We start from the raw sequence: 14,586 nt of genomic DNA on the forward strand, positions 1-14,586 counted from the left end.
AAAACTAATGGCAGAAACGATGGAGGTGCGGTTGCTGAACGACGAAATCCTGAAGATCCTCCGACGTCGACGACGACGCCGCGACGAAGTTCCGAGCCCCCGCCGCACGCCGAACGACGTCCTGAAGACGAAACTTTGCGACCGGAAGCAGACCTGACGACGCAACGCGGAAGCAGCGGTGCAAACCGACGCAGCCGTGACCCGACGCCGCGACGTAACCGCAACGCAAGACGGCGGACTAGCGACCTCGACGTTCTGATCGACGGCCACAACGTCACCGCTCTCGTCGATACTGGAGCCGACTATTCCGTCATCAGTGGGCCGTTCGCAGCACAGTTGAAGAAAGTTAGGACTGCTTGGGAAGGCCCCGAGATCCGGACCGCTGGAGGCCATCTGATAACGCCGATTGATGTCTGCACGGCACGAGTCACCATCAATAACCGGACTTATCCTGCGAGCTTTGTAATTCTACAAAACTGCTCCAGGGATGTGATACTGGGAATGGACTTCCTAAGTGACCACGGCGCCGTCATCGACCTGAGGTCTGAGTCGATAACACTGAACTCAGACAAAGCGCTCCCGCCCCACGCGATGCCAGGCAACCATGCATTGAATGTGATAGAAGAGCAGGTGACCGTTCCGCCGCGCTCCAGCGTCATTATTTCCGTCGGCACCGAAAAACCTGCGAACCTTGAAGGCGTCATCGAGGGCGATCAGCACCTACTCCTGAATCGTCAAATTTGCGTCGCACGAGGTGTAGCCGAGCTGCGTGACGGTAAAGCAAAAGTAATGCTGACAAACTTCAGCCACGAATATAGGCACCTCAACTTCGGTACGACGGTTGCCTACATCGACGAATGTGTAGCCGCCAGCGATGCTTTCGCCCTCTTCGATGCTGCCGAACCTGCTTCGACGAATAGAGGTCCCGAACCGGATTTTGACGTCAACCCAAGCCTTCCGAAGGCCAAACAAGACCAGCTCAAAACCCTGCTCTTGCAATACAACGACTGTTTCTCGTCGTCATCGCGGGTCCGACAAACGCCCCTTGCGAAGCACCGCATTATAACAGAAGAAAATTCCCGACCACTCCGTCAGAGCCCATACAGAGTTTCTACTCGAGAGTGCGACGCGATAAAGAAACAAGTTGACGAGATGCTATGCGACAACATCATCCAGCCGTCCAAGAGTCCGTGGGCGTCACCCGTGGTGTTAGTGAAGAAGAAGGATGGGGCACTGCGCTTCTGCGTTGATTACCGGCGCCTCAACAAAATCACGAAGAAGGACGTGTACCCCCTCCCACGAATAGACGACACCCTGGATCGACTTCACAACGCGACGCACTTTTCGTCGATGGACCTCAAGACAGGCTACTGGCAAATCGAAGTCGACGAGAGAGACCGAGAAAAGACTGCCTTTATAACACCCGACGGCTTCTTTGAGTTCAAGGTCATGCCTTTCGGTCTTTGCTCGGCACCTGCGACGTTCCAGCGTGTCATGGACACCGTACTGGGCCGGATTGAAGTGGCAGACGTGGCCTTGTGTATTTGGACGACGTCGTCGTGTTTTCCTCGACCTTCGACGAGCATCTCCGGCGGCTCGAGGCAGTACTTCAAGCAATCAAGGCCTCTGGACTGACCCTGAAGCCAGAAAAGTGCAGATTCGCGTATGACGAGCTCTTGTTTCTGGGTCATGTGATCAGCAAGTCCGGAGTGCGCCCAGACCCGCGGAAAACAGCTGCCATCGCCGACATTGCGCCACCCACCGACAAGAAGGCCGTGCGCCGATTTCTCGGCTTATGTGCCTATTACCGACGCTTCGTCAAAAGCTTTTCACGGATCGCCGAACCACTGACGCTTCCCACGAAGAATAACGTGGAATTCAGGTGGGAAACGGCGCAAGTGCAAGCCTTTCAAGAACTTAAACGACGCCTGCAGACGCCACCCATACTTGCGCATTTCGACGATTGCGCCGATACGGAAATACACACCGACGCAAGCAGCGTAGGACTCGGTGCCGTCCTTGTGCAAAAGACTGACGGGCTTGAAAGGGTTATCAGTTATGCTAGCCGGTCACTATCCAAGGCAGAAGCAAACTATTCCACAACAGAAAAGGAATGCCTTGCCATTTTCTGGGCTACGTCAAAGTTTCGCCCCTACCTCTATGGCAGGCCCTTCAAAGTTGTCAGTGACCATCACGCCTTATGCTGGCTAGCTAACTTGAAGGACCCTTCAGGTCGTCTCGCACGATGGAGACTGAGGCTTCAAGAATTCGATATTACCGTCGTGTACAAGTCTGGACGAAAACACTCTGACGCCGACTGCCTGTCTCGTGCCCCCGTCGACGCGCCGCCGCAAGACGACGACGATGACTGCTTCCTCGGAACTATAAGTGCCGACGACTTCGCCGTAAGGCAACGGGCCGACGCGGAACTGGGGGGCCTTATTGAGTACCTCGAGCGCAAGACCGCCGTGGTTCCGAAGGTATTCAAGCGAGGACTGCCGTCGTTTTTCTTACGGAACGGCGTTCTCCTGAAGAACTTCTCGCCACTTCGAACCGACTACCTTCTCGTCGTGCCCTCATCATTGCGACCAGAAGTCCTCCAGGCCCGACGACCCGACGGCTGGACACCTCGGTGTTTCCCGAACGCTCGCCAGAGTACAGGAAAAATACTACTGGCCACGCCTTGCTGCCGACGTCGCCCACTACGTTAAGACTTGCCGAGATTGCCAGCGACGGAAGACACCGCCGACTAGGCCAGCGGGACTTCTGCAGCCAATCGATCCACCTCACCGGCCGTTCCAGCAAATCGGGATGGATCTACCGGGGCCGTTCCCGACGTCGACTTCCGGCAACAAGTGAATCGTCCGACTGACTACCTCACCCGCTACGCCGAGACAAAGGCCTTGCCCAAAGGGAGTGCCGCCGAGGTAGCCAAGTTCTTCGTGGAGAACATCGTCTTGCGTCATGGCGCCCCAGAGGTCCTCATCACAGACAGAGGTACCGCCTTTACTGCGGACCTAACTCAGGCGATCTTGAAGTACAGCGAGACGAGCCACCGCCGCACCACCGCCTACCACCCGCAGACCAATGGCCTCACCGAGCGTCTAAATAAGACCATCGCCGACATGCTCGCCATGTACGTCGACGTTGCGCACAAGACGTGGGACGCCGTCCTTCCGTATGTGACCTTCGCTTACAACACGGCCGTCCAAGAAACGACGCAGATGACGCCGTACAAGTTGGTCTACGGAAGGAGCCCGGCGACGACGCTCGACGCCATGTTACCCAACGTCACCGACGAAGAAAATGTCGACGCCGCCGCTTACTTACAACGTGCCGAAGAAGCCCGACAGCTGGCCCGCCTGCGCATCAAGACTCAGCAGCACACCGTCAGCCGTCGCTACAATCTTCGACGACGCTTCGTCGAGTACCAGCCCGGCGACCGTGTCTGGGTCTGGACGCCAATACGACGACGCGGACTGAGCGAGAAGCTTCTTCGACGTTACTTCGGACCGTACAGGGTACTTCGACGTCTCGGCGTACTCGACTACGAGGTTGTCCCCGACGGCATCACGAACTCCCAGAGGCGCCGAGCTCGACCCGAGGTCGTGCATTTGGTGCGCCTTAAACCGTACTATGCTCGTTAGCGCACCTGAGGACTCTAATGTTTGCTTTCTTTATTAGTTTTCTTTAGTATTGCATGTATTCATGTTCTGTTTTTAAGCATCGGGACGATGCTTTTTCAGAGGGGGGCATTGCCGCGAATCTTATATTTCATGAGTGTAAGCTTCACCCACAAAGACTGGGCAACGCGCTTCGCAGGCCTCGCCGTGATGTGTAGGAAGCTTCGCGATTGTTTTGGAACAATCTGTTAAGATTGTGCGCCGCACGAGAATGTTCCAGCTTTGTCGAGAGATAACGCCGCCACCAGCGATATCGCTGGAAAGTTCGATAGCGCCTGTATAAAAGCCGACGCGCTTGACTACTTGTCAGTTGATCGGCGGACGACGCCCTGTTCGCCGCTATCATTGTACAGCATGTACTGCTGTAGTTCTAGTTCTCATTTTCCCGGCCACAAGTTCGGCCAAATAAACAGTTTCATTCTGCAAACGCCGACTGCTGTCTTCGTCGACGTCACGACCACGTGACAATATAATATGGGAGTCATTATGCCACAGTGCGAGAAGTTTTGCTTTATTCCCATTAACTTCCTGGGTTCGAGAGCCACTTTTATGTGCTATGTGAAACTCCATAGGAGGTAATTTAAAAATGTATATAAAAACAATGCGCCCTCACCTGCTTAAATCACTGAAGGGACCCAATCTCGATGATTCAATATTCGTACCTGTGAAGTTTGGCGGATGTCGGCGAGGTGTCTGAGGTTCGACGGGAACTTTTGTCTAAGGTGCATTGCAGCGAAACCGCCTTATAGGGGTGCATACGCTTCATAGTGTTTACGGTTGCCCTAAAACAGGTGAAAATGTCAGTGTTTTTAATAATCTTGTTTTTCTTGAAGCTGCTAAAGATATGGAGGGTATGAATACTGTGGAAGTCTTAAGTTGTTAATTAGCAATGAGAAGTCTTAGGTTAATTAGAGCAGATGGTAAAAAATGAGAATAGCTCCTCGTAATTCAAAGTAAGTAAGAATTGACAAGATATATTGATACGGACACGAATTTTGCTCCACTGCGTGTAAGTAATCAAGGGTACTAATGAATTTAACAATTTACTTAAAACTTATTGGTGAAAGCGGTTAGTATAGAAGGACATGTATATTATATATATATTTAGATATAGTATTGCAATGCACGCCTATAATATTAGATGGCTGTCGCATGCAAGTAACTAGCAGTAGATACTGTTATAGCTAATTAGTAATCAAAGGTATAAGAGATATGATAATTGTACTCTGTCATTATTAATACTTACACCTTGAAGTAAATAGAAAAGGGGTCAATAAGAATCAACTAATCCGAGGATTGCGTTGTAATGTATCACATGGAAGTGGAGACGAAGAGGATCAAAGATATAAGAATCTTAGGTTGCTAATTAGTGATTAGGGGTATTTTAGCTTAATTACTGTGAGAAATTAACAGAGTTGACAATGTCCCCCAAGAATTCACACTGAGTGAGATTTACTCAGCAACATTATGCACATTTGCACCCTGACCATATAAGTAATCACTTGTAATGAATTCACCAATTTTAAGGTTATAACAGAATTCCTCCGGAGTCGAGCAATACTTCATTATAGCTTCCTGAATCAATACAAATGTAATGTTTATTAGACTGCTGTAAAAGCAGAGCCAACACTGGAACCACAGATGTTAATCTGATATGACGCCTGTATCGCAGGAGTACACATCGTAGGAGTATCATGTAGTGTTTATTCCTTTCTTGGAAAATTAGATAGCCAGCAACACAACTACAGTTGACTTTGCACCGACATTATGCCTGCGTAGGCTGTTTTTCCACACCAGTTTATAGACCTGGGGTGGCTCTGTGGTAGAATACCAGATTGCCACGCAGAATGCTTGGGATCGATTCCTGCTGGGATCCTAATGTTCATTCTTCACATTCATCGGGTCAACGCTGCCGATGTCGGTTTCTCTTAACGCTCTCGCATTTTAGCTACTAATGTCTGTTCTCGCCGTTCCTGGGTAGATATAAACTGTCAATCACCTGTGGCGCATACCCGTACACCGCGGCCTGTGGTAAACGCTGTTATGTTAGTACTGACCATTTGGCCAGGAACACTACGAATCCCTCACAATACAGTCAATTTCATGCTGTAAGTGTCTATTATCGAGGCACTTCACTGTAAATTTAATATAGCGTTATAGGTGTGACAGAGTGCAGGCCCAGACTCTGCATACTGTATCATATGACTGAGTTAATAGCTACCAAGAATTTGGACTCAAAATAGTGGTACTCGCAAGGTTTCCAATGTAATATTGACTTCCTTCATTACACACTGGTATGCATTGCACAATTCAGAAATACATTCTCTTTGACCACACTCTCCTAACGAGACTGCTGCTACCAACCCAGCTTCTGTGAAGCATGCGGATGAGATTCATGAGTTCTTAGAAAGCTGCTGGTGTCCACAGCTGCATAGCGCTGCATATGCCATCTAGACCACCATCTGCAAAGTAACAAAACAATTGTATGCAAAACAATTGTACGCACCTGTAAAGCACACCAATAACTAATTCAGATAACTGGCACGAAATCTGATTCACTTCCACACCATAAAACAATCTTTTAACTCTAAATTTATTATCCTAACGCACTCGAACACAAATACCTTATTGAATGCATAATGCAAAACTGCCAGTGTAGATAAAGCGTTCTTTTTTTCTCCAGAAAAACAGATTTCACAGCTGTTACATTTTTTCATTGCTGCTCCCGTGTGATGTTAACATTGAAAACGTTGCTGTGCCTTCTTACGCAAAAGTGACCTTAGAGACAGACTTTAAAAGACGTCATACTCTGCTTTCCTGTTTTGTTCTTTTTGTGTAAAGTTTCTTTTCTATTATGCTTTATTCCTGGTACCCCCTTTCTTTGCACAGCATGGTCAGCCAGTTTAAGAACTGGCTAACCTGCCTATCTTCCAATATATTCCTTTCTTTCCTTCATTTTAAGTCTTGCAGCATTTCCAAATATACACATCAGTAGTGTAGTGTTGCCAACTGCACAAACATTCATAACCTTCACACTACAGCCTTCCTTTAGTCGTCAAACAAAACCGCAGAGCGTAAGACCTCAAGAGACGAAAATAAAGACGGCGCTTGGCAGTGGTAGGTGAAGCCACGGCTCGCATTTCCTGCGGGCGTAGATTCTGGTCACTACGATAAACCTTCATTTGGCTCTAGTTGGTACATATTCCCGAGGCTAAAATTACAGCTCAAAGACACGTATTTGTGTTTCTTACTCTTCTTCACTTCTTTGTTCCTGCACCCATCTGATATAATTTTATGTCTCGCGTATCTGATACACTATCGTCCTTGCTACACATTTTGTTTTCAACTATTGTTGCGTGCGCATGTGCGGTAAGTTCGCCTTGGCCTTATATATGCATTGTCGTATGAAAGAATAAAGCAGTTGTTAGCGTTCGTGTCGTACGTTTCTTTTCTTCGCGGACGTCTTGTGCGTTTATGCTGTAGTTTTAGCCTCAGGAATCTGGTTGCGGCCTAACATCTACGGTATACTGTGATTTTGGTTCAGTCGTCTCGTTTCTGCCCTCCTATGGCATAAGTCTACAAGATCCCAAGCGTTCCCACTAGCTCGCGCCACCACGAGCCACGGGACGCTCTTCTTTTTCCCTGGCTAGTCGTGGCGCTACAACCCCAAAATGGAAAACTACCTGAAGGCAGGTACATTAATCTCTCAGAGGAACCGTCTCAGCCAAACGAAGTTGGGAAGGGAGATCCTGATAAGGGGGCGGGCATTCAACCGCACCCGCAAAACTTGGACGAAGGGCTGGTAGAAATACCAGAACCAGTCCGAAGGCATATCTCGATCGCTCCGATCCCTAGGAACATGACCAAAGAACTACATAAAGAAAGCAGAGAGGAGCGCATAAAATGGATCAGAAAATTAGTCAGAGGCAATGCGAACGTGCTATACGTGGACGCTTCCAGATATAATTGGAAGCGCTCAGTAGTCACAGTAGTGAGCAGCGACACGAGAAGCACGGTATCCAGCGCATCCCTGTACACGTTTTCGATCGCCAAGGCCGAGTGTTTCGCCATCGCATTGGCAATTAAAAATCGGGAGCGAAGTGTCGGGCAGGCGTACATCACCATAATCTCGGATTCGCAAGAGGCGTGCCGAGTGTTTACGAAAGGCCATCTCCCATTAAAGATTTGTAACCTCTGGGGTAACGAATTGAAAAACACTTATAGGTTGGTCCGGTGCCCGGGACATGCAGGCCTAGAGGGTAACGAGAGGGCGGACGCTCTAGCTCGAGCGCTCACGAACCGAGCGGAGAAGCAGCCTCCCTTCCAATTACCACCACCCCACACTACACACGATGGCCTTCGCGAGGCCCAGGTGAAAATATTGCAACTGGAAACAAATGGCCCCAACTGGGACCAGTTCAACTGGTTTATGGTCAGATTCCCAGTTGGGACCCACTGGGACCGAATTCCCAACTGGGACCCACTGGCAACTGGTCCCAACTGGGAATATGACCATAAACCACTTGACCTGGTCCCAGTTGGCACCCACTGACAACTGGTCCTAACTGGGAATCCTGCCATAAACCACTTGATTTGGTCCCAGTTATTTCCAGTTGGCAGTGGGTCCCAGCGGGGGCCAGTGGCTCTTACTAAGATCTGAATAAGAGCCAGTTGCCCGCTGCAAATGATATCCCATTAGGAACTACTGTCTGAAGCTGGTCCCATTAAAAATTAAACCTGATGTGGCTATTGAATTCCTGGGGCTCCAGTGCAAGATAAAAAAAAACAACCTTGAATACTCATCAAATGTTTATTTTACAAACATTACACAGCATGCACTCAAATTTTTTAGTGTTTGGCGGCAATCCTGATTTTTTCCCGTGAGATTCACGTACCCGTGACCAATGGGAGAGCGTTGCTGCAAAATAAGAGGTAACATATGTTACATGCATGTCTCAGAATAGCCATATCAATTTATTATACACAGCAGACCAGCCTTCTAAAAATTCACACTACGAACACTATTCCACAGATCATTCCGGATGTAATCCGATTTTTTTTCAGTCGCTTACCTCAGCGCCAAAAACATAAGAACTATTGGCAGTAAGGCGATCGAAAGCATCTTCGTTTCCACTCGAATGTATGTACCTACAGATGCAACAGGTTCGGGAATATTCATTTGCAGTGCAAAATACGGGCCCCTTTGCGCTTTCTTTAAAAGTCGCGGACGGTGCTACAAATTTGCACAACTATACTTTATAGTTATTTAGCATGCCGTTCAAAATACTATTGCACGGCACTCGTTTTCTGTGATGCTCCAAAACAAATGGCAGAAAATTAGCAAGCACTCCGCACAAACCCCTAAGCAATCATATTACAGAGCAGTGCCGAAAGAACTTGTTTATAATGCGGCGTTCCATCGTCTGAACACTCAAAACACTTTGCATTGCATTATATCAAGATGTTCTCTAGGATATTGAACAACTAGCACTCGAAGCATAAGTGATATATAGTTACCTTCAAACGGCTGCATCGCCGACAAGGCGCAGGCTTGCACAGCATTCCGCACTCAATGGATCCACAGGAAAAAGCACTTGTCCGGCGTTCACCCATAAAGACTTCCAGAGATGAAACTGTCGGACACTAATTCGACAAAATCTAAATTACGCACGCCATGACTGCACGTTCCTTTTCAAAAACAGCACAACTAAGCACCGCTTCCACGGACCACCACCACAGAACACTTCCACCACTCGGCAGCTAGCCGTCGTACATATGTGGTGTACGAAACTAGCATGGCTGTGTTCCTAAGTTTTCTGCCTTTATTATCGAGCTTCTTTCTTCCATTAAATAGTGCGGAATCGGCATGAAATAATTCTTTTCAGTTTATTTTATGCGTATAATCTTTATGTTTCATTACTTTACTGCTTCATTTGTTTGAGGGCATGAGATACGAAACTGATGTGACGGCTGTCGAGGCAGTTGGGGAGAGAGCAGAGAGAGTGTGGCGTGCGTTTGTGTCGGCAGCATCGTAGCAGCATGTCGGCGGCAGCCTCGCAAGTGGTAGCTCTCGGCTCTGCTCGATTTTTCTTTTTCGTACGTACGGAAGTAATCGCTGTGCTGCACACAAGCCAATCGAGCAGGGATGCTCTCAGTGAGACAACGGCAGTATTAACACCCCGACGTCAATCGGGCCCGCTTCGCCTGCGGGTATCCGCGATGGACGTAAAAAGATTGACAACCGCTGATGACAGCAGTACTGATGCTAAAGCAAGCGTACGTTTGAGTGCACTGTGTTGCGCATTTGCGCAACGGAATAATCGACGATGATACACGATTTTAAAAACTACATATCAGGTCAGGTAAGACTGTTTATATTATTGTAATGGGGTTAAAACAACGCGAAGAGGTGGATGACGTCTAAACAAGAAAAGATCATTCATTCGCAAACCATGAGACGCTATTTTCTTATTCTCTCATCGTCCTATCATCTGTGTTCATAACGGCCCCTTACAATACTAGGCCAGTGATCAGGTACCCTTCTGTGAGTATGACACAAAAAACTCTTGGATAAAACCCATTCGCTCAAGCCCAGCAATGCTACGTCGTATACATTCGAGTTCAATTTTTTTTTTCGTTCACTGTGAAAAATCGTACAACCAGAGTAACTGGTCGCACTTCGAGTTAGCGTACAATTGGGACCATTTGCTTCCAATATAACTGGATATGGTTTCCAACTGGGACCAGCTGCCTCCAGTTCAACTGGTCATGGTTCCCGTTGGTGGCCAGTTGAGTTGTAACTGGGACCAGCTGCTAACTGGAACCAGTTGCAATTGGAATCAACTGGAACCAGTTGAGTTGTAACTGGGACCAGCTGCTAACTGGAACCAGTTGCAACTGGAATCAACTGGGACCAGTTGGTTTCCAACTGGGGCCAGTTGGCCCGCAACTGGGACCATTTCATCCCAGTTAACACCAGTTGAAACCAGTTCGATTCCCAGTTACACATTTTCACCTGGGGGAGGAAGACGGTGACCCTGCTCGAATGGCTCCGCGAGAGCTTCTTTCTCATCAGCGATGCGCAAGGCAGAAATATGGCGCCCCCCACAAATCTCTTAAAGGGGAAGACGCAGTGGACCTCCATAGAGTTCAAACGGGGGTCTATCCAAATTTGTTGCGATTGCACAAAATTTTTCCGAAGTTGTATGGGCGCGATTGTCCGTGGTGTCGCAACTCGCCACCAACCCTCTACCATATCTCATGGGGTTGCAGTAAAAGGCCAAATAACCTCAACTGCCTACAGCATAAGTACAACATAGAAAACTCTTTGGAGCAATGGGAAGCACTCCTCGCTAGCTCGAACCCTGAGGTGCAACTAGCGCTTATGGACCATGTCCGGCTGGCGGCACAAGCCAGTGGAGCCTTGGACATGGGGCCCCACCCATCTAGCTCCTAGACACCTTCCCTTTCCCTTAATAAAAGTTATTCTTCTAGCGTGGGTCGCCAGCAATACAACAGAAACGCAGCGCGGGCGACGATACTGCATAGCCCGCGTCTCACATAAGTTTAATTTCTCCACGTGTTGCTTCCCGTGCGTTTCACCCAACGGCGCGTGCGTTTGTATTCTGCCGTTAGTATCTTGGAGAACGAATGAGGCATTGCGTAATTGTCTAAGGCAGCGACCTGCGGAGCGAGGGGTCGCAGGTTCAACACCCCGGTCGAGCACTTCGAAATTTTTTCTTCTGAGTTATTTTTGTTTTCGGCTTTTTTATATATAGACACATACACATATCTGGTACATTACGGCGACGGCAGAAATCCACCGAGAGTGTCCATATGTTTGCTATCGCAATATTATGAATATCTAGTCATGTCATGAATAACGTGAAAATCCTGTCGCGTACGTCGTGAAACCCTTTCCTCCAGATAGGTATTGCACATACCTGTTTGTCATGGGCCGTGGTGCACGGGTATGCACCACAGGTGATTGATAGTTTATATCTACCAAAGAACGGCGGCAACAGGCATTGGTCATCATCAGCCTGTCTACGCCCACTGCAGGGCAAAGGCCTCTCCCATGTTCCGCCAATCAACTCGGTCCTGTGCTTTCTGCTGCCACGTTATACCTGCAAACTTCTTAATCTCATCTACCCACCTAATTTTTTGTCTCCCCCTCACGCGTTTGCCATCTCTTGGAATTCAGTCAGTTACCCTTAAAGGGCCCCTCACCAGGTTTGACAATTTTGAGCTAACGAGCGCAATGCATAGACTGGGCGTTCACGATCACGTCTGCCAAAATTTGCAACGCTACGCGCCGCGGAAATGGGTCAAATTTCAAGGTGAACGCTGCTTGCCCTTCCTCTCGCGGGCGCGCGCTTTAGAGAATGAGGGGATGACGTACATGAGAAAATGGCCCTACGTAGATGGTAGTGCTGTGATATCGCTCCTCTACGTAGACGACTGTGCTCTGACGTCGCCAACAGTAGCACGTGACACTGCGATAACTATTTGACACGACATGTGTAGTTCGTGTAATTTGTTGCTTGAATATATTAGTAAATCTTGAGAGAAATAATGAGACACAAAAAGGAAATGTGTGCGTCTTTTTCATTTTTTTTTTCGCGAATTGCAGCGAGATGCGGGGCTAATGTGCCTCCCTTTCCCATGCGTTCGTGTTCCCGCGGTTAGCACATTGAGCAGACGCTAGCCCTGGAAACGAAAGTAATATTCTGGCGCGTTCGAGCACTCATTATGCTCATTTATTCTACCGCGTCCAAGTAAACGTTAATGCGGCACTGGCTCATGATACCGCCACTTTCGTGCCCGTACAAATGTCTCAACTTTCATGCCCGTCCCGCAGAAACAGGCAGTACACCACAGAGAACGCCGACAAAACGCCCACGGCCGCTATAGAAAAAAAAAAGGTAGCGACCGTGCAACGCGGCTCGCGTGCTCGGGATGGCGCGGGCACGTCATGCGCACGTGACCATGCATACGCATGACGTGGTCATGCGTATGTGCCAAGTGAAGGCGGCAGGGAAGGGATTTGGCTTGCTAAGGCTACAAGGGGCGAGTGGCAAGGGTTTGAAACTCGCCTCCTCGCATCATGGTTTTGCGCCGCTACAAATTATTGTTTTTCTCAGCTTGTAATGAACCGATTTGAAAAATTCTTGCGCATACTGCTCTTCATTCGGCACACAACACGTCCCAGCGTTTAACTACAATTTGCTATGTGGCCTGGTGAGGGGCCCTTTAATGACCACCGGTTATCCTGCCGACGTGCTACGTGGCCGGCCCATATCCATTTCTTCTTCTTAATTTCAACTATGATATCCTTAACCCCCGTTTGTTCCCTGACCCACTCTGCTCTCTTCCTGTCTCTTAAGGTTACACCTATCATTTTCCTTGCCATCGCTCGCTGCGTCGTCCTCAATTTAAGTTGAACCCTCTTTGTAAGTCTCCAGGTTTCTGCTCCGTAGGTAAGTACCGGTAAGATGCAGCTGTTATATACCTTCCTCTTGAGAGATAGTGGTAGGCTACCATTCATGATTTGATAGTGCTTGCCGAATGAGCCCCATCCCATCCTTATTCTCCTAGTTATTTCACTCTCATGGTTCGGCTCCGCAGTTACTACCTGTCCTAAGTAGACGTACTCCTTTACAACTTCCAGCGTCTCGCCACCTATCGCAAAGCGCTGTTCTCTGCCAAGATTGTTCCACATTACTTTAGTTTTATGCATATTAATTTTCAGACCTACTCTTCTACTTTCCGTATCCAGTTCAGTAATCATGAGCTGTAATTCGTCTCCCGCGTTACTCATCAATGCAATGTCATCAGCGAATCGCAGGTTACTGAGATACTCTCCATTAACTCTTATCCCTAATTCTTCCCAATCTAGGGCCCTGAAAACCTCCTGTAAACACGCGGTGAATAGCATTGGAGAGATCGTGTCTCCCTGTCGTACGCCCTTCTTTATTGGGATTCTGTCGCTTTCTTTATGAAGGACTATAGTGGCTGTGGATGCGCTGTAGATGTCTTCCATTATGTTTATATAGGCTTCGTCAATGCCCTGATTCCGCAGTGCTTGCATGACTGCTAAAAAGCGACAACTGCAGCGTTGACCCGACAAATGCAAAGAATAAAAATCAGGATCCCACAGGAATCGAACCCAAGCACTCTGCGTGGCAGTCAGGTATTCTACCACAGAACCACGCCAGATCTCGAAACTACTCTGGAAAAAGACCCTATGCAAGCGTAATGTCGGTGCATCGTCTGTTGCACCGACATTACGGCAGTTGTGGTTGTGGTGCTGGCTATCTAATTTTATAACAAAGCATTAGGCGCTACATATGTACTCCTACGATGCAGGCGTCATGTCGGGTCTGTGGTTCCAGTGTTGGCTCGGCTTTTATAGCAGTTATAATAAACTTCTATTCCTATGATTCTACAAGCTATATTCTAGCGTCACGCAACCCCGAATGAATACGATAACGAAAGTTACGCGTGACATTCACGTCATGGCGCTATAAAGTGCATATTGTTTCGATCATACTGACGTATGTGCTCTAATGTGAGTGGTGACGTTACGTCAGACCATTAGTTACCCTTTAAACGCCATTGTTGTCAACGTGCCTGGTAAGCTCATGATGTGCACACAACTACTACACTAATAAAAACACGTTGATCCACCTCGTAACGCTTGATTCAAAGCGACAATATGCAGCATAGATCTGCTCGCTGACTCCTACGCATCAAACCGATTCCCACAAGGTGTGAGATCTGCCGAATTTTTCTCTCATCCTTGCTGGTGTCAATGTGTGCAGAGCAGGTCTAGATCACTACACACGTAATAAAAACCGGAGAGAGAGAGGGGGAGAGAGAGGAGGTAAAACACAGGAAGAAA

This window comes from Rhipicephalus sanguineus, chromosome 8 (assembly GCF_013339695.2).
Source record: "Rhipicephalus sanguineus isolate Rsan-2018 chromosome 8, BIME_Rsan_1.4, whole genome shotgun sequence".
NCBI classification, from domain to species: domain Eukaryota; kingdom Metazoa; phylum Arthropoda; class Arachnida; order Ixodida; family Ixodidae; genus Rhipicephalus; species Rhipicephalus sanguineus.